Source organism: Lygodium microphyllum, chromosome 13 (genome assembly GCF_053477565.2).
Source record: "Lygodium microphyllum isolate KBCC chromosome 13, Lygodium_microphyllum_v1.1.10, whole genome shotgun sequence".
NCBI classification, from domain to species: Eukaryota; Viridiplantae; Streptophyta; class Polypodiopsida; order Schizaeales; family Lygodiaceae; genus Lygodium; species Lygodium microphyllum.
Genome location: NC_141147.1, coordinates 21,984,942 through 22,005,981, shown reverse-complemented (window position 1 = coordinate 22,005,981; position 21,040 = coordinate 21,984,942).

Below are 21,040 nucleotides of genomic sequence, written 5' to 3'. Positions count from 1 at the left end.
AGTGAGAGAGAGAATGCACTCTCTCTCCCTCTCCCTCTCCCTCACCCTCACCCTCACCCTCTCCCTCTCCCTCTCCCTCTCCCTCTCTTTCTCTCCCTCTCCCTCTCTCATTTCCTTCCCCTCCCTCTCCCTCTCCCTCTCCCTCTCCCTCTCTTTCTCTCCCTCTCTATCTCTCTTTCTCTCTCATTTCCTAAACAAGCAAAAAATAAAGTGATTTAAACATTAAACAAGCAAAAGGGAGAGGGAGAGAGACAATGCACTCTTCCTCTCTTTCTCTTTCTCTCCCTCTCTCATTTCCTTCCTCTCCCTCTCCCTCTCCCTCTCTTTCTCTCCCTCTCTTTCTCTCTCATTTCCTCTCCTAAACAAGCAAAAAATAAAGTGATTTAAACATTAAACAAGCAAAAGGGAGAGGGAGAGAGAGAATGCACTCTCCCTCCCTCTCCCTCTCTTTCTCTTTCTCTCCCTCTCTCATTTCCTTCCCCTCCCTCTCCCTCTCCCTCTCTTTCTCTTTCTCTTTCTCTCTCTCTCTCTCCCTCTCCCTCTCCCTCTCCCTCTCTTTCTCTCTTACTCTCTCGTTTCCTCTCCTAAACAAGCAAAAAAGAAAGTGATTTAAACATTAAACAAGCAAAAGGGAGAGGGAGAGAGAGAATGCACTCTCCCTCTCCCTCCCTCTCCCTCTCTTTCTCTTTCTCTCCCTCTCCCTCTCCCTCTCCCTCTCCCTCTCCCTCTCTTTCTCTTTCTCTTTCATTTCCTCTCCTAAACAAGCAAAAGAAAGAGAGAGGGAGACTCACCGATGAGATATGGCGAGCGTGGGGCGGCTCCTCTTTGCGATGAAGGCTCCTCCTCTCCTTCGCGAACAACGGCGACGGCGGCGGCGGCAAGTCTTCTTCCTCTCCTTCTCTCATGACGGTCGCTCTCTCCCTCGCTCTCGCTCTCAAAACTCACAATGGAGCAAATGCAAAATGAAAACTGCACTCGGTTTCGGCCACGTTTTTTCCCTACGGCCCGTCGCTATTTGCGTCGCTAGCGACGCTATTAGCAACGCAAATAGCGACGCCAATAGCGACGCCGCTATCCATCGTCGCTAATCGGCATCACTACTAGCTCAAATCCTTGTAGTGTGACCAATGGTTTGTGTTTCCCAAGAAATAGACATAAATTTTATTATTAATTAAGACTTATTTGTTAGCTAAGACATAAAGTACAAAATTAAACTTAAACCACTTTATAAGAAATTTCAACACAATTAGCTAATGTTATTGAAAGACTAAAAAACATTAAGTAGATTCTCTCATTGATATTGGTGGTGTTTAAAATCACCAAGGTAACTACATAAAACACTTTAAATTTTTAACAAGCATATATTTTATAGCCATGCAAAAGCCCTTAATGTAAGGGATATATTTACTATGGAAGTCAAAATTAGTCCATATAGAGTCACTGCCTTGTTGCATCATGTATATTGGAAAAATACAACTTTTGTAGATAGCTGCACTACCATTTATGAAATGTTTGTGATATCCTAACTCATGAGCAAGTTGCATTGCTTCCATATCTTTCAAAGTAGACACTAAAGGAATCTGTTTCAAACTTGTATAATTGTGAGTTGTTCAATGTAAGTGACAGACGACGTGAGACATTTGTTGAGTATGTTTGTATAATAGATGGTCATAAAGTATAAAATAGGTTTTAAACCACTTTATAAGAAATTTCAACACAATTAGCTAATGTTATTGAAAGAATAAAAAACATTGAGTAAATTCTCTCATTGATATTGGTGGTGTTTAGAAACACTAACTTTAAATTTCTAACAAGCATATATTTCATAGCCATGCAAAAGCCTTTAATGTAAGGGATATATTTATTATGAAAGTCAAAATTAGTCCATATAGAGTCACCGCCTTGTTACATCGTGTATATTAGAAAAATACAACTTTTGTAGATTTTGTATAAAACGTTTAGTTGCACTACCATTTATGAAATGTTTGTGATATCCTAACTCATGAACAAGTTGTATTGCTTCCACATCTTTCAAAGTAGAGAGTAAAGGAGTATGCTTCAACATGGATAATTGTGAGTTGTTTAATGTAAGAGAGAGATGACATGAGGCATTTGTTGAGGATGTTTGTATAACAGATGGTCTCTTGAAGCAAAAAGTAATTGAAGGTTGAACATATATATCATCTTTATCAATCATGGTCTCTTGCGATGTTGATGATGAAGATGAAATACCATCATTCTCTGCTCTAGTCCATTCATCAATGACAACCTTGAATTGAGCATACAATTCATGTCCATATTGAACTAGAACATGTCCATATCGATCAAACTTGATGACTTCATGTGCATCATGGTATTTTCTTAAGCGAGTCAAGTATGGTAGAAGTTCTTTGATCAAGATAGAGTCTTCGTGATCAATATCAAATGTTTATGGATAAATGCAATTCTCAACAGGATTTAGATATCCTTTGTAAGGACTATCATCTATGAGAATAGTCTTGGTATGCTGACAAACATCTCCATATTGATCCCATAAATACTTCAGAGGCTTGAACATTGCTACTCCTATCTTATTTGGCCTATATATGATTTTGAGTCGATGTCTATGACATTGTTCTTGGCCCCAAATCATGAAGAAAGAATGCTTCCTTTTTGCATGGATCTCCAAGCACTTCATAATTTCCATGACATTCTTATGTAAAGTTGTTGACCAAACTCCCACTTGGAATCATGCAAATAAGGCTTCAAGAAAATCCATACATCATGGTCAAAGAACAAGCCATTGCTTTCCCATTTGAAAGCTTTGAAACTTTTTAGACTTAGCAAACCATCGTTGTAAAATAAGACCATTGAGATCAAGTATTACACATAATTGTGTTGCATTTCTTATCAAGGACACATCAATCACATCATTGTGCTCTACTGTTGTTGAATCTGTTAGATATCCAACTATAGATATCTTAGTTGAAGTTACAAAGAAGAAAAAGAGGCACATTAGATTAATTTACTTCCTCATCATTCTACTTAATGTTTGAGCTATAAACTGGCATAGAACACTAAAGCAATTTAACTTCACATTGACAAATACATACATAGGTACTACTTAATAAATGATGTCTTAAGAAAAGAGATATTTGACCATGTGAATAAATCTAAACAAGTGTAATATCATGAGGTGAAAAAAATATATATGATGATTTCTTTGAAGTAAAATCTATTCTAATAAAGTCATTTTTTCATACCCACTTTTTATCGCTAATTATAAGTATACTTGAGATACTAACAATAGATTCTTGTAATTAGTTGTAAAATTTATAATATTAATCATACTCAAATTCTAAAAAGGCCTTCAAAATGCCATGTACAAAGAAGGTGTTTATTAGTCCTAATTATTAAAAGAAAATTTAAACATGATACTTTTGACCATGTGACCAAAACTATGTCACATATAAGTGACACATGATAATTTAATTGAGATAAGTTATACTCTACTTGGATAAGTTTTTATGGTTTCTTCTTAAGGACTAACCATTCTATTTTTGAACTAGTTATATTCCATAGATATTTAAACTCATGAATTGTAACAAGAATTTTACCTTAATATTCCATATACACATCTCAAAAGATACATTGGAGTGAAATCTTTGTTGCAATATTTGATACTTAAGTAAAACTCCTTTGGGAGGTGCAATGAATCTTTTTTGGGGTGTGCAATATATTGTTGGCTCTCTTATCCTAAGGTACATGCATAGACATACACTAGTGATGTAGTAAAAGAGGCTATAAGAGATAAGAGATTTGACCATGTGGACAAATCTAACCAAAAATAACATGACAAGATCATTACACAACACATATAAGAGTTTAATTGAAGTAAGATCTAAAATAGACTTAAGTGAATTTTTCATAGCTAGCTCAAACTTTTCATTATGATAAGTATTCTTACACACTAGATTACAATTAAACAGTTATCCTTACAAAGGATGATAAATTTTAATGAGCTCTTTAATACTATTTTAGCAAAATATTTACTTAAATAGATTTTGTAAACCAAACATGCTTGGTACCTTTTGTAAAAAATTTAAAAACTAAAGGCATAGTTTCTTTAAGTAATATCACCGAAGAAAGAAAATATTGCAAATGCTAATGAAAGTAACTTCTCAAGAAAAAAATCAAAATTACATCAATCTGTCTTCCTTGATGAAAGGAGAAGGAATGGAGTTTAAACACCTGAAGTAGCCTTTAATTTCTCTTTCATAATTAGACTTGCTATATCTTAGCTTGATTCTTCTATGCCCTCGGGTGGTACTTCAAGAACTTGAACTTCAGTAGGAGGAACCTCTTAGGAGTTTGAATTTTATTTGGTACTCTCATGGACCCTCCACAATTGTGCTTCAACCTCTCTTTGCTCTTGAGTGTTGCAAACCACTGCAATTGTCTTCATATAATTTACCAATGCCACCTTAGATATAAGTCCACTTGCATATACATCAAATACAACAACCCCATGTGCTACATCTAGAACAACAACCCCAACGGTAATTGGATCTCTGTAAACATTATGTATAAGATCAAAGGTTTATAGATTGCATCCAACAACATATACACACCAAGGGGAAGTAGTGGAGGATTGAAGAGGATTTTGCTTTTTTTTCAATCACGACGTTCACAATATCTTTTGCTCCATTTGGTAGGGACCCTACATCAGCTCCACGTGTGAGCTTCTTTGATACCCAATCATTACAAATACCTAAAATATTTGTGTAAACTTCATCATTGATATTATAATCATCAACAAGCTTTTTGAAACTGAAGCATTGAAAAGAGTGACTAATTCCTCCTTTAGGACCCTATCTTGCTTGATTTGCTTAGCCCTTGTTTCCATGTCAATCATATCTTCCTTATCCCATTTGTTTCTAAGAAAAAGAATATGACCTTCATTAATCTCCTCTTTTAGTGTAAGGATGTCTCCATCATTTAAACCCATAAGGCAACGAAATGCAGCAGGAGAAGGTTTCCTTCCCTTTTTTCTCGAACTCTCCTCTTAGGATATAAGCTCACCTCTAGAGTATCTCTTCATGATTTTGATCCAATTATCAAATATTTCTTGGGAGCTAACAATCATATGGCAATCTCTAGATGCACAATTTTCTCCAACATATGCCACAAATCTCTGCAAAAAAAAAGATAAAAATAGTGAGCATAGAACAAAAGAAAGAGCATCACACTAATCTTCACAAAAAGAGAAGGTAAGCTTATATGTGATTACTCACAATTTTCTCCAATGTATGCCACAAATCTCTGCAAAAAAAAGATAAAAATAGTGAGCATAGAACAAAAGAAAGAGCATCACACTAATCTTCACAAAAAGAGAAGGTAAGCTTATATGTGATTACTTGCCATGGTACTCTTTGAGAGCTTGTCTTAGAAAGCCCTTGTTGGGGTTTTGGTGGAGAACCAAATGCTAGCCACTGATCTCTTAATTGTTGAAGTTGCTCAACATAAGGGGCATCTTTCATAACATTCTGTGATTCCATATTTGTCATTCGTGAAAGCTCAATACACATTATTGTAGCATTTCTTGTGGTGTATAAATGCTTGGTTGCTAGACAACGTGTAGTATTACTCTGAATATATATCTTTGCTGCATGAATTGAGTAAAGCCCCGATATAATCCAATAACTATAAGTGTCCAACTTATTAGCATCCACCTCATCACAATGCATGGGTCTCTTCTCATTGTTGTCTTGTACAAAAAGCATAATATATGCTATTGTTGTTGGATTCATGGGATTCTTTATGAAAGACGTGGTTAGCTTCTCTACATAATCCCAACACTAATCCCAGCACAGTGACCTATAAGCATATAAAGGAGGTGCCTAATAATACCTATCAACGAGAATAGGAAATTGTGTTGTTGGACCAAATGGAAAGAATTTTTCAAACATGTGAAATCTTGGTTCTTCATTCTTTCCCTTCTTCTTAACTATCTTAAGAAAATCGAATGTTCTTTCTACTCCCTTGACCTCAAGAGAAATTATTGGCTTTGCATGTGTAACTTCTAGCATGGAAGGTAAAGTGGCATCATTCTCAATAGTGTTAGCAGCCATACTAACAACAAGAGCTTGTGACAAGGAACTTTGTTGAGGTGATTTTGACTTTGAGCTTGTGGGATTCGGTGAATTATTTTCTTCTTGAGGAGAAGGTGAAGATCTCAAGTCTATTTGTTTATCTTGGAGCTTCATTCTTTTGTTGGGGCGATCACCTTTTCTTGATAGGAAAAGTAGCTCACTATTTTGGACAGCTTAGAATGCTAATATAATGTCTTCTGTGCCCTTTACCTCCTCAAATAAGATCCATCCCATTGTTTTCAAAGAGTATTCTTCATCCTCTTTAATACGGGCAAAGTGAAATGACAAAGATTCAAGTTTGTATACTACATTTTTCCTCTTGATCTTAACAAGATAACATGGTATTCCCTCTTTCCCAGTACATCCATCTATTATCTTCTCTATGACACCATCTTGTTGAAAAAAATGCAATATCACTCTTTAGCGTAAATAAGAGAACATTGTCAACTATTTTTCCTTGACTATCATAAACATCCACATACCATGGATACACAAAATCACCACTAGCTCCATCAATGGTTTGGGTCTCCTTTTTGGATGTGCTATCTTTCTTTGCCATTGAATAGTTCTACAAAGAGAAAAAGTTGTCAGACAAAAGTGGATTTAAAAATATTCAAAATTCACAAAACCCAAAAAAATGTATAAGATTTCTAGGTTGAAAATTGAAAACACAACAACACAAGATTTTATGAAATACAAGACAAATGTACTCCAAAGGGACTCTTCCATAAAATGAAATATTGAAATTTGAGATTAAGTGTGGTATGAGATATCCAACCATAAATTTATGTGCTCATGTATCAAATCTCATGGATTATTCTGGCCCTAAGTTAGCATTAATTATGTTTCTCTTGCAAGAATCATATATTAAAAACTTTGCCATGGACTTCGGTGAGAAGATCAAATTCTATTAATAGTGAGACTTGACCATGGACTTAACCAAATGGTCAAGTGATAATGAAATATTGAGTGTGAGTGTGGTATGAGATATAGTGAAATATCATTGTGATTATGTAGAAAATGTCATGGATGATTTTGTCCCTAAGTTAACATAGGATTTCTTCTCCATGTAAGTTTCCTATGCAAGGATCATACTCTAGAAACTTTACTAAGATTTTTTGCCATGTGGTCAAATCCTATTTAATCAAAGAATGAGATTTATTCCAATATGAGATCCACCCATATATCAATGTGGTTATGTAGCAATCTCATGATCCCATTTGGCCCAAAGTTAACATTTTAATTAGTGCACATGTAAGTTTTCCTTGAAAGGAGCTATATTATAAAAACATTGTCATTGGTTTTAGCCATGTGGTCAAATCCTATTTAGTCATAAGACTTATATATAAGATTAGAAACTTTGCCATGGTTTTTTACCATATGGTTTTTGAAGGCTAGTTAAAGAGAGGATGCGGTTTATTGTGATATGAGATTCACATATAAACAAATATGGCTATGTAGCAAATCCCATAGATATCAATATAAGGTAATGTGAAAAACACTTGAAAGGTGTAGATTTGACCTCATGGTGAAACCTACAAGATAAGACGATTTCTATAAACTGATTTTAACCATATTGCCAAATCTAATTTCATAACCATATGAAGAAAGGGATTCATTTGTTGTAACATGTTGTGAAATTGGATTTGACTATATAGCCAAATATTGTTTTATAGTGGAATGAAAAAGTGGTCTCATGGTTTGCAAGAGGTATGAGATTAGATTTGATCATATGGCCGAACGAAACAAGAATGGGGGATTCTTGGATGCTAGCATTCATAAACAAAATGAAAGATTTGACCATATGGCCAATTTTTATTTTGTACTAGAATGGAAAAAGTTGCTAATTTATGGTAAAATGATATGATATTTATATATGAACATATAGATAGGAAGTTATAAAAATCTGAAATTAAAGAAATGGTTTATGAAAACAAAGTGGTTTGTTTGTTGCACGGCAAGTTTTGACCACAAGGCAAAACTTCCTATAAATATAGTAGGTAATCAAGGACTTTCAAGTAGAACATGGTCTTCCTTTTTAGAGATAATATAGAATATGTTTTTCTTAGAAGATTTTGCCATACAGCCAAATCTAGCATACCCAAAATTTGTGTGATCGAAAACCCACCATAGATTTAGTCTTAAATTTTCAGGATCAATTTCCAAAAAAGTGGTTTGTTTGTTGCAATACAAGATTTGACCACATGGCCAAATTATAGAAAGTAGGGAATACTAAGTAAAAACTAGCCTTTCCTTTTGGAAGTAAGTAAGAGTTGATAATATAAGAAAACATTTGACCAAATGGAAAAATATCATTCTTGTAGTAAAATGAACAAAGTGGTTGATTTGTTGCAAGATATTGTGATACTATAAGAGTCCTTATTTTGGCCAAGAGATAGCTTAAGGAGAAGATTTTGCCGCATGGTGAAATCTCATAGTATATTGGGAAAAATAACATAAATTACATCTTATATTATAAGAAAATATTTGACCTCATGGACAAATCTCAGATTGTATTGAATAAAATAACAAAAAGTACTTATATTGTTAGAAAATTTTTTACCATATGGTCTAATCTATAGATTGATGAAATATTATGATATGTGTTGTTAGAAGATCAAATTACATCCTATGGAAAAATCATATTGAGTATTGGTAAGTATTGTATAGCCATATGCTTATTGCAAAATTATAAAGAATTTAACCATAATATCTCATGGTAATGCTTTTACTATGAAAATATAGTATAATGGAAAGTTCTATATAGTAAAGTATAATATGATGTATAAGAACTTGATAAAATGCTCTAATATTACTGAAGGATACAAGAAATATAAGGCTAGATTTAGCCTTGAGGCGAAACCTTAAGGTATATAGCATCACAGAATATAAAGAAAGGTTAGTATTTTGAAAGCACTCATTGATAAAAGCATTACACGAACCATTTATTTCATATTCACATCTAAGAGAGTTTTTTCAACATTACACAAATCATATATTTCATATTCACAGCAAAAAGAGTATTTTCAACAGTGCAAGAAATCATGTTTTTCATATTCACAACAAAGAAACTATCATTTGCAAGGTAGTGGACATCAAAAAAGACAGGTGCTCCAGGAGATCAATCAAGCAATCGAGAATAAGAAGAAGACATTGAATTCTCAAGAGTAAGTGCCTAATCTCATTGCTATAGAAATAAATATTACATTTAATTTTCATACATGATTCTTAAAAAATGTTTTTGGTGTTTGATCTTAATATTATTCAATACTAATCATACAAAAGAGTAGTAGTGTGATTTGTAGTAATTGTATGGATTGAAATTATCAAAATCAATGTAGTTTAACTCAAAATTAGAAATGAAGTAGGGAAGAGTTGAAAACATGTTGTAATTAGTAGAAGTCAGTAATGTGTGTTAATGTAACAAAAATCACCCATGAAGTAGAGCAGACACATTGTGGAGTGGCGATCATTCACTGCCCTATTGAATTGCTGAAGCCTTGGAGAAGATTTCTGATTTGAAGACGCAGATAGTTTTGGTCATAATACCCTGATTTGAACCAAAATTTCCACTACACAATCTATTTCAATTTGAGAAAATGAAACAGTGGAGAGTAGTCAAACAAGAGCACGACACCAAAGATTAGAGCCGCAAAACCTACAGTAAGAGAGGGGCGACAGGAGCAGAGATAAAAATACATAGGATCAGAGATGCAAAAACTGCAATTGTAAAAATGCAACAGAGAAAACACTTAGGTTAGAGATTTGTGTGGAAGAGAGAGGGAGAGGAAGAGAAACTCATTTTGAAAAACATCATGATTACTTGTAAAGACGGACCTCATAAAAGGGATCATTTAATGTATCATGCTATTTGAATAACCATAACTTGTTACGAAATACGAGTAGATTTAGATCTTATTTTTGTATTTATTTTTTAATTTTATTAAATATTTTAAGTCTTATTTTTTTCAAAAATCATGTAATGGCTATACCGTCACCCTTCTCTAGGGTCTACCAACAGCCCCTGGACCCCACCATTGGGGGCGTTGCTCCCAAACCCCTGTCGGGGGCGTTGCCCTTGGACCCCCACTATGGGCATTGCCCCCAAATCCCCACCAGGGGGCGTTGCTCCTTGGACGCCCTGTTGGGGACGTTGCCCCCAAACCCCCATTAGGGGCACTATCCCCAACCCCCTACTAGGGGTGTTGCCCGCAAACCCCCACCAAGGGGCGCTACCCCTCGAAACCCCCATTGGTAGCATTGCCCCCAAATCCTTACAAGGGGTGGTACCCCTCAAAACCCCCATTAAGAGCATTGCCCCCAAATCCTTACAAGGGGCGCTATCCCTAAACCCCAACTGGGGGCATTGCTCCCAAACCTCCACCGAGGAGGACGTTGCCCTCAAACTCTCACCAGGGGCATTTCTCCTAGACCCACTCCTTCCCCCTCGCCCCTCCTTAAGAACCCACCATTGGGATATTGCCCCTATTTCCATAGCTAGAGATTTTGCCTAAAATATACTCTCTATCCTACCCTGCTAGAGATTCTACTCTCGAACTATCAAGGCGGCTTCAAAATCCTCAATGATATTACACATTACATATTAGATACATTAAATATACATAATCTTACAAAATATGATTTAATATATTTTAATTATATTTATTAATTATTACTAAATTATATATATATATATATATATATATATATATCGATACCATATTTCATAATATGCACATAGTACGATATACTAATATAACATGATTTAGACTAAAATAGTATAACTTAAAAATAAAATGTAATATGATACATTTTACTATTATCAACAAGTAGGCAGTATAAGATTTATAAATATTTAACCATGATAAAAATTATCATTCCTTCTCAAATAGCTTCTAATTGATGCTGAAATTTTCTCAATCTTTATAACTTTGTGTCATAGGGAATGAAATCTCCTATTCTTTAGAGGTCATTGTGGTTTCAACATTTAAGCACGAGGTCAAAGTTTCTTATAAAATATATTTATCCTTGTTGTCATGTGGAATACATGAAATAAAGATTTTGATCATTTGATCAAATATTTTCTAATGGAGATCACAGAGATTATTTATCATTGTCGACATACGATAAAGGCTTTGACCATTTGGCTAAATCTTGTTCTATGGACTTCACAAACAATCATTATCCTTGGTATCATCTAGATTACATACAATACATGTTTTGATCATATGGCTAAATCTTTTCTTGTGGACATCACAAAGAATTTTAATCCTAAGTCTTGTGTAAAATAGTTGCAATAGAGGTTTTAACCATCTAGCTAAATCTTTTTTCATAAAGATCACAATAAACTTTTATTCTTGTTGTATGTATTTTGCTTGAGGTTTTGACCATCTGGCTGAATATTTTTCTATGGAGACCACTATGAACTTTTATCCTTTTTGTCATGTGAAATACATACAACAAAGGTTTCAATCATTTAACTATGTTTTCTCCTATAATGGGGATCATAAATAATTTTTATATTTGCTATGGTATGGAATACATACAACATATTTTTGACCAAGTGGCTAAATCTTTTCCTATACACATTATAAATAATTTTAATCATTGTTCTCATGTTGAATAGATATAGTACAAGTTTTGAACATCTGCTATATCTTTTCCCAATGAGAACACACAAAGAATTTTTTGCTTACTCAAAGAGTAGCTAATAAAATAAAGTAAAACCAAGGGAAACTAAAAATAATAGAAAAAACTTTTCTTATTTACTTTAGGGCATAGTTCATGAGAAAGTTTATTTTTTGCCATATGGTCAAATCCATCCCCTTTCTGTATGATGTTTCCATTAATACTTTCTATTATGGAAGTTGGACTCATTCTATCTAATGTTTAAGTGCTTTTTTCATTTCAATGAAATTTGATACTTCATTGTATTTAGCAATTTCATTACTATTTTCCTCTTTCTGAGAGGTGACAATATACAAATGATAAAATCTCCATTTTCTCACTTGTACAGGTATCATGAATAACAAATTCTATTTTGGAGAAACTGTGAATTTGCTAGTTGATCATGAGATTGTTGTACTTGGTAGAGTGCATGCAATACTACATCCAAATGAGACATGCCATTGAGAAACACTTGAAGATGGATATATTTTAGTGGCTATTGATAAATGTTTAAATGTAGCAGCATATTTACCATTCCCAACAATTTATGCAATGAAGGTTCATGAAGCTATAGGTGGTTTTGCAAAATGGGGAAAGAAAGATGTGGTTGTTGTTTCAAACTCAATAACAATTCATGACGGAGGAGATGATTACGAATCAAACCATTTCCTATCTTCTCAGGATATTGATGTGCTTAGCATTCATGAAAGTTGGAGAGAACGTAGAGTGATGCTATGGACAGAAGGCAACACTCTATGTGTTGGGACAGGGGTTATATTATTGGCTTTTCCATATGGTGTGATAAACTTTGAATTGTTAGGAAAAGAGGATGTTGTTGTGGTGGTAGATAAAGCCCTTGATCAAACCACAGGGACATACATAGATGGCAACCTCCACTGTGTCACTTTGGAAGCATGGCCTATTAAACAAGTCACCTTTGATGATGGAACATTGCTGTTACAACAACAATCATACATGCAATTTGTCTCTACAAATGCTTGTGCCGAAAAAATGGAAGATACCAATGAAGATTATGTTTCTACAAAAAAAACAATTTTTGTTTAGAAGAGATCATATTGTATGGTCAATAGAAAGCCTCGAATTAGTGCCCCTAAAGGTGCAAACTTGAGGACTTCTATGAACTCCATTTCACAGGTTTCCATGATTGGTTGTTGCCAAGAAAAGTGTTGCCAATTTGCTGATAGAGAAGCAAAGCAACAATTACATAAATACTTTTGGGGATTGCAATTTGAAGACTGCACAAACTATGTTTATGACAAGTTTGAATCATCATGCAGGATTGATTACTTAGGAACAAGGAAGTACAACTTCATCTTCAATGGACAAGTGGTATGTGGAAGGGCATGGTATGAGATTCATGGAATCCCAAAGACATCTTTTTATAGGTACAAAATACAATTTGAGCATGGTGTGAGGAGAGCAATGCATGGAAACAAGGGGGCTATAAGAGCAGCTTGGGATAACACAGAGATGGGAAGAGCCATCCTTAGAGACTTTGTTAAGAAGAATGCAGATCAAATGCCACACAAGAGCAGAACAATGAAAGATGGATCAAGGGAGACACAATTGGTTATCCTAGATGTTTACAAGCAGGTAGATATATGGGCAGAAGTAAATACAACATTGAGTGGTATTAGATGTAAGCAAATGTCCTTGCCCACCTTCAATTGTATTTGGAACACAGAGTTCAAGCATGTAACCTTAGCAAAGACAAGTGAGTTCTCCAAATGTAGTATTTGCTCAAAGATCAAAGAGAATTTTGCAGCAACAAAGTGTCTTCAAGAGTGAAATGTGCTTCTAAAGAAGTGTCAATGTCACATGCTACAACAACAAAGTTGTCAGAACATATACTACAGTTGGCGCTTGGCCTCAGCATTAGATCCATATAAAAACTTGTGCATCATACATGATAAAATGGACGAAGCTATCCCTAGGTTAAGGCTTCGATCAAAAGAGACTAAAATATCTACTCAACTACCAGTTTCTTTAATAGGCATGATTACACATGGACATAGAGAAGGTAGATATGGACATTTCTCACTCAATCTATGGCCTCACGATCCTAACTTCATAATTGCCTCATTGACATTTTGCTTTAGGAACTTGGAGTGACTACACAATCGTGCAAATGGTGATCTACAAGTAGATGGAATGCCAAGATCAACCTCTGTGCTACTAAATGCCCTCAACTCGAAAAAAGCACTAGATCACCATCAAGGTGTTGCACAAAATAAATCATACATGGAAGATAATACACCACAAGATGGCCATCATCATTTCAAACGATTGCCAGAGAACTTACTACTTCAACTTGATAATTGCGGATCAGAAAAAAAAAATCGCTATCTCTTTGCATATTTATCATTGCTTGTTGCACGAGGAGCATTCAAGATGATCCAGCTTGGGTTTCTCATGGTGGGTCATACACATGAAGACATCGATGCAATGTTCAGCAAATTTTCAAAGAAGCTAAGGATGAGCATGACCTTCACTTTTCCTCATCTTATACAACATTTTCAATCATGCCAGATGATAAGTCATACACATTTCTTATTGACACATGTGTGTGACTTTAAGAGATACATTGAGGGATACTTGTGTGATTCCAAAGATACACTTGTTGGTCACTCAAAATCTCTTTAATTTTGGTTTTATATGCAAGGAGATACAACTGTCATGCAATACAAGATGCATCCAAAGTCCCCAGACTGGTTAGCAAGAGAAGGTGGCATTGAATTATGGAAGAGAGACCTTGGAGGAAAGCCTACTCTTCCAAAGGTTGTTCCAATGTTACTGCCCATGTTTGAGTACGTTAAGAATCATCAAGAAGTAGGAAGTGGAGTTAAAGATTATTTGAAGTATTGGGAAAGATGGTCAAATGTACAAGGATTTGAAGCAGAGTTCACAAAGTTTATAGCACCAATGATTGATTATTGGAAACATATGATCTACGCTCTTCAAACTCCAAATGTCTAAGAAGATTTACTTTTCATAGATTTTTGGCCAAGAACACAAAGTGATGTAACCAATATAGATGTAGATAATGCAGATGAGTTTATTGGATTGGAAAAGTTGAAAGATCACTATTGTGGTCCTCTGAGCAAACGACCCAAACATGTATTTGAACCAATGCTTTGATGTTAAGAAAGATGACTTTGTGCTTGTTAGACCTTCAGATCCAGTATATCCAATATAGCTTGGTGTTGCACAAAGTGAGGTCGATACAAATAGAAATTCCAAAAACTTCAACAAGGTACATATACAATATTGGGCACTAGTTTGTAGTCGTCAAAATGCTACAGATGCAGAGGTGAATTTTAATTATTGGGATAAATATTGGATGTGCAACAAAAAAGATCCTGAACAATGGGAAACAATAGATAGCATTGTCTTCTCTTGGATGAAGAAAGGTACAAAATCTCCCAAAATTTTTAAAATTCCCCTAAAGGTTGTATTGAAGGCCAAAGAAGGTCTACAAGAATCCATCGACTGAAGATTTTCCTTGAATATTTTCAAGGAGATTAAAACTAAGGTGTTTATTAACACCACCTTTTTGAGTTTTTTTCAATCTCTTGGAAAAAACCATAAGCAGTATTATGTTCAATTGCACCAAATTCCAAATTAATGAAATTCCCAAAATTCGTGAAATCCATTTTGATTTGGTTTTCCCATATTGATGGGAAACTCCCAAAATCCTGAATATGGAGTTCCATCTCTTGATGCTTCAATAATAAAGCCATTCATTCTCCAATAATAAACATCCTAGTACATAGGCTAAAGGGGCTAGTAGTTGAACAATTAAGAAACAATGGCTTCATCTCATGATTTGTAGCAAGAGACTATGCTTTCCCCCTCAACACATGATCATGAGATGAAAGCACATTGCCAAAACAAATTTTCACCTATGCGATTATCATTTAGTTAGTCAATTGGCCAAATTTTAAATTCATATATGTAAAACAATTTACCTTTTTATTGTAGATAATTAAAGGTGATTTAAAATCACACACGCTCCAATAATAATATAAGGGTTTGAATCCATGCCCATGCACAATCCACAATGATGTAATTAGTTGAGAAAAAATGCCTTCGATATATCAATGGTTATAGTATAGAATACTAATGCTAATAATGATGTTTGTTATAGGAAAAAAACAAGTGGTGGTAGGGCTTTACAACTTTGCCACCCTTCTAGCAACATTGGACTAACAACCAAGTCTTCCCATTATTATAGTTGAGTGTCCCAATTACTAAAATTTTAGAGACTACATTACTCGACACATTGCAAACACTTGAATAAAAGAAAATACAAGACACGTTGATAGAAATTTGTAGAATGTGTACATGTCGACCATTGTCAATAGCCAAAAATGTATGTACAATCATATTGTAGATAATGGGTAAATCAACCATAAGACACACACAAAATAAACATTAGTCAACATACAATATATAAGCCACATACAATGAACATCATTATCATCATCTCATAAGTGATGATGACCCAAAAAGAAACAACAGCATAAACATAAGGCCTCACATTATGAAGGGGAGAGGATAGAACACAATGAAAAAAATAAGGGAGTGCATGAGGTAGTTACACTCCAAAAATATCTAGCAAGGGACTGCAAGGCGGCTCATTGTAATGCAACAACTCCTCAAAAGGGTTTTGATAACACAATCAATCATTAATGCAAAGTTAGACTATACATTTGCTAGACTATCAAAACAGACATGTCCAACCAATGCGCCACACACATTAAACTTACCAATGAGAGTGGTCATACCATGCTACATTTCCTAATATTTTTTTTCGAGCCTACTGGATTGCCAATCTATAATGGAATATTGCACCAAAGAACATTTTAAAACACTATTAGAACCACATCAATACTATAAAGCAATATGGAAAAGAGTGAATGTCCAATATTAAAATAACTTGAGATTACAAAATCTTTCAAATAGATAGACCAACCACTAATGCTAATGTGATGCACAATTCTACCCTCCAACTAATCCTCTATCTTATTAATTGTGCATCACCTTAGCAATAGCAACCTAGTGGAACAATCCTAATAATATAAGCCTTATTGAATCCAAGAGTGTATGATGAAGTATATATAGAAATATCCTATGTAGCAGGTGTATCCTCATGAGTGTGACCTACAAATGGTCGAGCAAATCTAGGCATCCTAGGGAAGGTATTTCTTATGGGCATGGACAATGTAGATAACCCTAAAACGTTCTATCGATGAGAAGAGGTCATAACAACTATGTCCTCGTAGTATACCAAGGTAGAACATGATGAAACCTTGCGGCCATTAAATGGAGGTCAAATTGGCTCTGATCAATGAACAGACACTTACGTTAGATTCTTGGCATCAAAATGCATCTAGAAAAACTCTAGCTCCTTAGGTCCATGCTCGTTCTATTTTGCACCAAAAATGTCTCTTTTATGGGTCTTGAGCTATCTTTGCAGTTGGATTTCAACTTTAAAATCCACTCTCATTGGTGACCACGAGATAGGGCAACTCAGTCCGTCAAACCCATAAACTGATTTTCACATAGATGATTTTTCATGGAAAATTTGGGCTTATCCCATTAAGCTGAAATCCGATGTCTTGGTTGTGTTTTAGAGATGGCTTGCATTGGTTGAGAACCAGTCTGGGTATAGGCTAAAATGCCTAAGGACAGATAATGGGGGTGAGTATGTCTCACGTGCTTTTGAGTAGTTATGTGATGAGAGGGGTATTAAGCGTTAGTTAACCACCCCCTACACCCCCCCAGAATGGTTTGGCTGAGCGGATGAATAGAACCATCCAGGAGCGTGTACGTAGTATGCTTAGCCATGTAGGCCTACCACAGAGCTTTTGGGCTGAGGCAGTTAGTACAGTTGTGTATGTCATAAACAGATCACCCTCTAGTGGTTTGGATTTCCAGGTTGGAGAGGAGGTATGGACTAGAAAACCTCCCTCTTATGCACATCTCCGTGTCTTTGGATGTGAGGAATTTTTCCATGTGCCCAGGGACAAGAAAAATAAGCTGGATCCCAAGAGTGTCAATTGCATTTTCCTTGGTTATGGGGATGCAAGCGAGATGGGTTATCATCTCTGGGATCTGCAAGTGCGGAAAGTCATCCGCAGTCATGATGTAGTCTTCCATGAAGACAAAATGAATAGGCAGCCTGAGAGAGTTGTTGAGATCCGCAGGGTCATATTTCAGGAGGAGCCGAGAGCTCCCGCACAGCCAGTTGGACAGCCTACAGCTGTAGCAGATGCTCATGGTCAGGGTGTTGAACAGGCAGCTGGACAAGCAATAGAGCCTGCCGTGAGACGGTCTACTAGAGACAGACATCCACCTGATGGATTTCAGCCCTCGATGCATTATGTCTTGGTTACATATGCAGAAGAGCCTTTCACTTATGATGAGGCTATGTGCAGGGGTGACAGTCACTCTTGGGAGAGGGCTATGCAGTCTGATATAGACTCCTTGCATAAGAATGAAACTTGGGATTTGGTTTCTTTGCCTATGGGCAAGAAGGCTTTGCCATGCAAGTGGGTGTACAAGCTGAAAAGTACCCCTGGACACCCCAAGCCGGCATACAAGGCTAGATTGGTAGCAAAGGGTTTTAAGTAGGAACATGGTGTGGACTTTGATGAGGTCTTTTCTCCTATGGTTAACATGACCACCCTACTCTTAGTCTTGGCTTTGGTTGCTCAGCTTGACTTGGATTTATACCAGATGGATGTCAAGACGGCTTTCTTACATGGGGACTTGTATGATGAGATTTATATGGAGCAGCCTAAGGGCTTTGCAGAACCTGGCAGGGAGCACCTAGTGTGCAAATTGAAGAAAAGTCTTTATGGCTTGAAACAGGCACCTAGGGAGTGGTATAAGTTTGATGCCTTTATGCAATCACATGGCTATAGCAGGAGTGCTATGGATCCCTGTCTTTACACGAAGAAAGCTCGTGATGGTTCTTTATTGATTTTGGTACTCTATGTGGATGATGTGCTAATAGCAGGGAAAGCTCATGATGAGCTAGATGCTCTTAAGGCTCAGGTCAAGAAGAGCTTTGAGATGAAAGATCTGGGACAGGCCACTCACATACTTGGTATACGCATTAGACGCGACAGGCATCAAGGACTCCTCTACTTGTCACAGAGGGAGTACATTCATAAAGTCCTTGAGCGCTTCCGCATGCAGGACGTAAAGCCTATTGGTTGTCCATTGCCTTCTTATGTGAAAGTATCACAAGCTGATTATCCACAGACAGATGCCGAGATGGCCAAGAATCCCTATGCATCCACAGTGGGCAGTCTTATGTATGCCATAATAGCCACTCGTCCAGATATTGCCTTTGCAGTTGGTGTTGTGGCACGCTATATGGCTACACCTGGCAAGAAGCATTGGGATGCTGTGATGAAGGGTATCATGAGGTACCTGAAGGGTACTGCAGATATGTGCATATGCAATGGCAGCGAGGATACAGGAGTCATGGGGTACACTGACTCTGATTATGCACGACATGAAAATAGTAGGAAGTCCACTTCCAGCTCTGTATTCACCTATGCTAGAGGTGCTGTTTCTTGGATATCCATGGTACAGAATTGCACGGCCCTTTCTACTACGAAGGTCGAGTATGTTGCAGTCTCACTGAGGCTTGCAAGAAGGCCATTTGGTTGGGTCCTTTAGTTGCTGATCTTGGTATTGATGCTATCCCTACACTGCATTCAGATTCTATGAGTGCTATTCAGTTAGCCAAGAATCCGGTCTTCCATGCGAAGACAAAACACATTGAGGTGAGGTATCACTTCATACGTGGAGTCGTTGAGGACAAGTCTATTGATCTTGTCAAGATCTCGAGCTGACCAGAATCCTGCAGATCTGTTGTTCACGAAAAGCCTCTCTACAGAGTGCTTTGCCTTCCTCAAGAGGTTGATGGGCGTGGGATGAGATTACGACTTTCCTCATCCTGTTGTACATGTGTACAAGTTGTACTATCTTTTTTCTTTTTCTTTTCACTCCTCACTGGGGCAGATTCGCCTTTAAGTGGGAGATTGTTGGGGGTAAAGGCGCCTCAGCCTAGCCGCCCGTATATTATTACACTGACAGTCATCGCCACTGCACACTGCAGGTGGCGAGCACCTGTCACCGTCACTTTATTCTTTATTCTTTTAGTGACAGTTTGAATAAAGGAAGGCCCGGTCACACATTGTGACTATTGGAGTTTCCATTTCTAGTCTCTCCCTTTCTTGCTCTTGCTCTCCCACCATAGCTCTTGAGTCCAACCTTCAATCTGTTGCTCCCTTTCACCCATTCCATTCAACATAAATGGAATTACTCACCATAGCAAAGTTGATCCAGAGTTACGTACTTCACATCAACCATGCACAATATCTGCATGTTACAAAAACATATCACTTCAATGAAAATTGAAATAACTAATTATTCATATGAATTCTAGTAACAAAAAAGATAAAAAATATATCTATAAAATAGAATATCTAAATTTCTTTCTATTGATTATTGCTAGAACAATTGATTCTAAAGTCATGATCATCAAAACATATTGAATAGAAGATGGAATCTATGCTCTACTCTATGTTGATTGCTGCAACAACAACTAATTCTAAAGTTAGAACCAACATCAACCCTATTGTAAAAATAGAAAAAAAGAGAATAGGCACATGTGCGTACGTGTGTGCACATGAGCGCGCATGCGCGCGTACGCACACACACACACACACATGCACACACACACCCACAAGCACATATGCAATCTTGCCCAAAATAATCCTTTCAAGAAGACAATAGCAATAGTTAGAACCTACATGAAGCTCTATTGGAAAAATTTGTAGAAAAGAGAAAACACACACACACACACACACACACACACAAAAAGAGAAACCACAACAACAAAAAAAAAAAACAGAGAGATGAGCACCTATGCCTCTTGCCCAAAATAATATCTACAAGACGACAACAGGACTTAGAACCAATATCAAACTCCAATTCCTAAATAACAGAAAAGAGAAATGAGATATATATATATGAATGAGCACATATGCCTCTTGCCTAAAATAATATGTATAAGAAAGTATCATAAAGAATTAGAATCGACATCAAATCCTACTAAAAAACAACAAAACAGAGAAATCATAGAGAGAGATGGGCACCTATGTTTTGCCCAAATTCTACAGCTATATGGAGAGGAAATT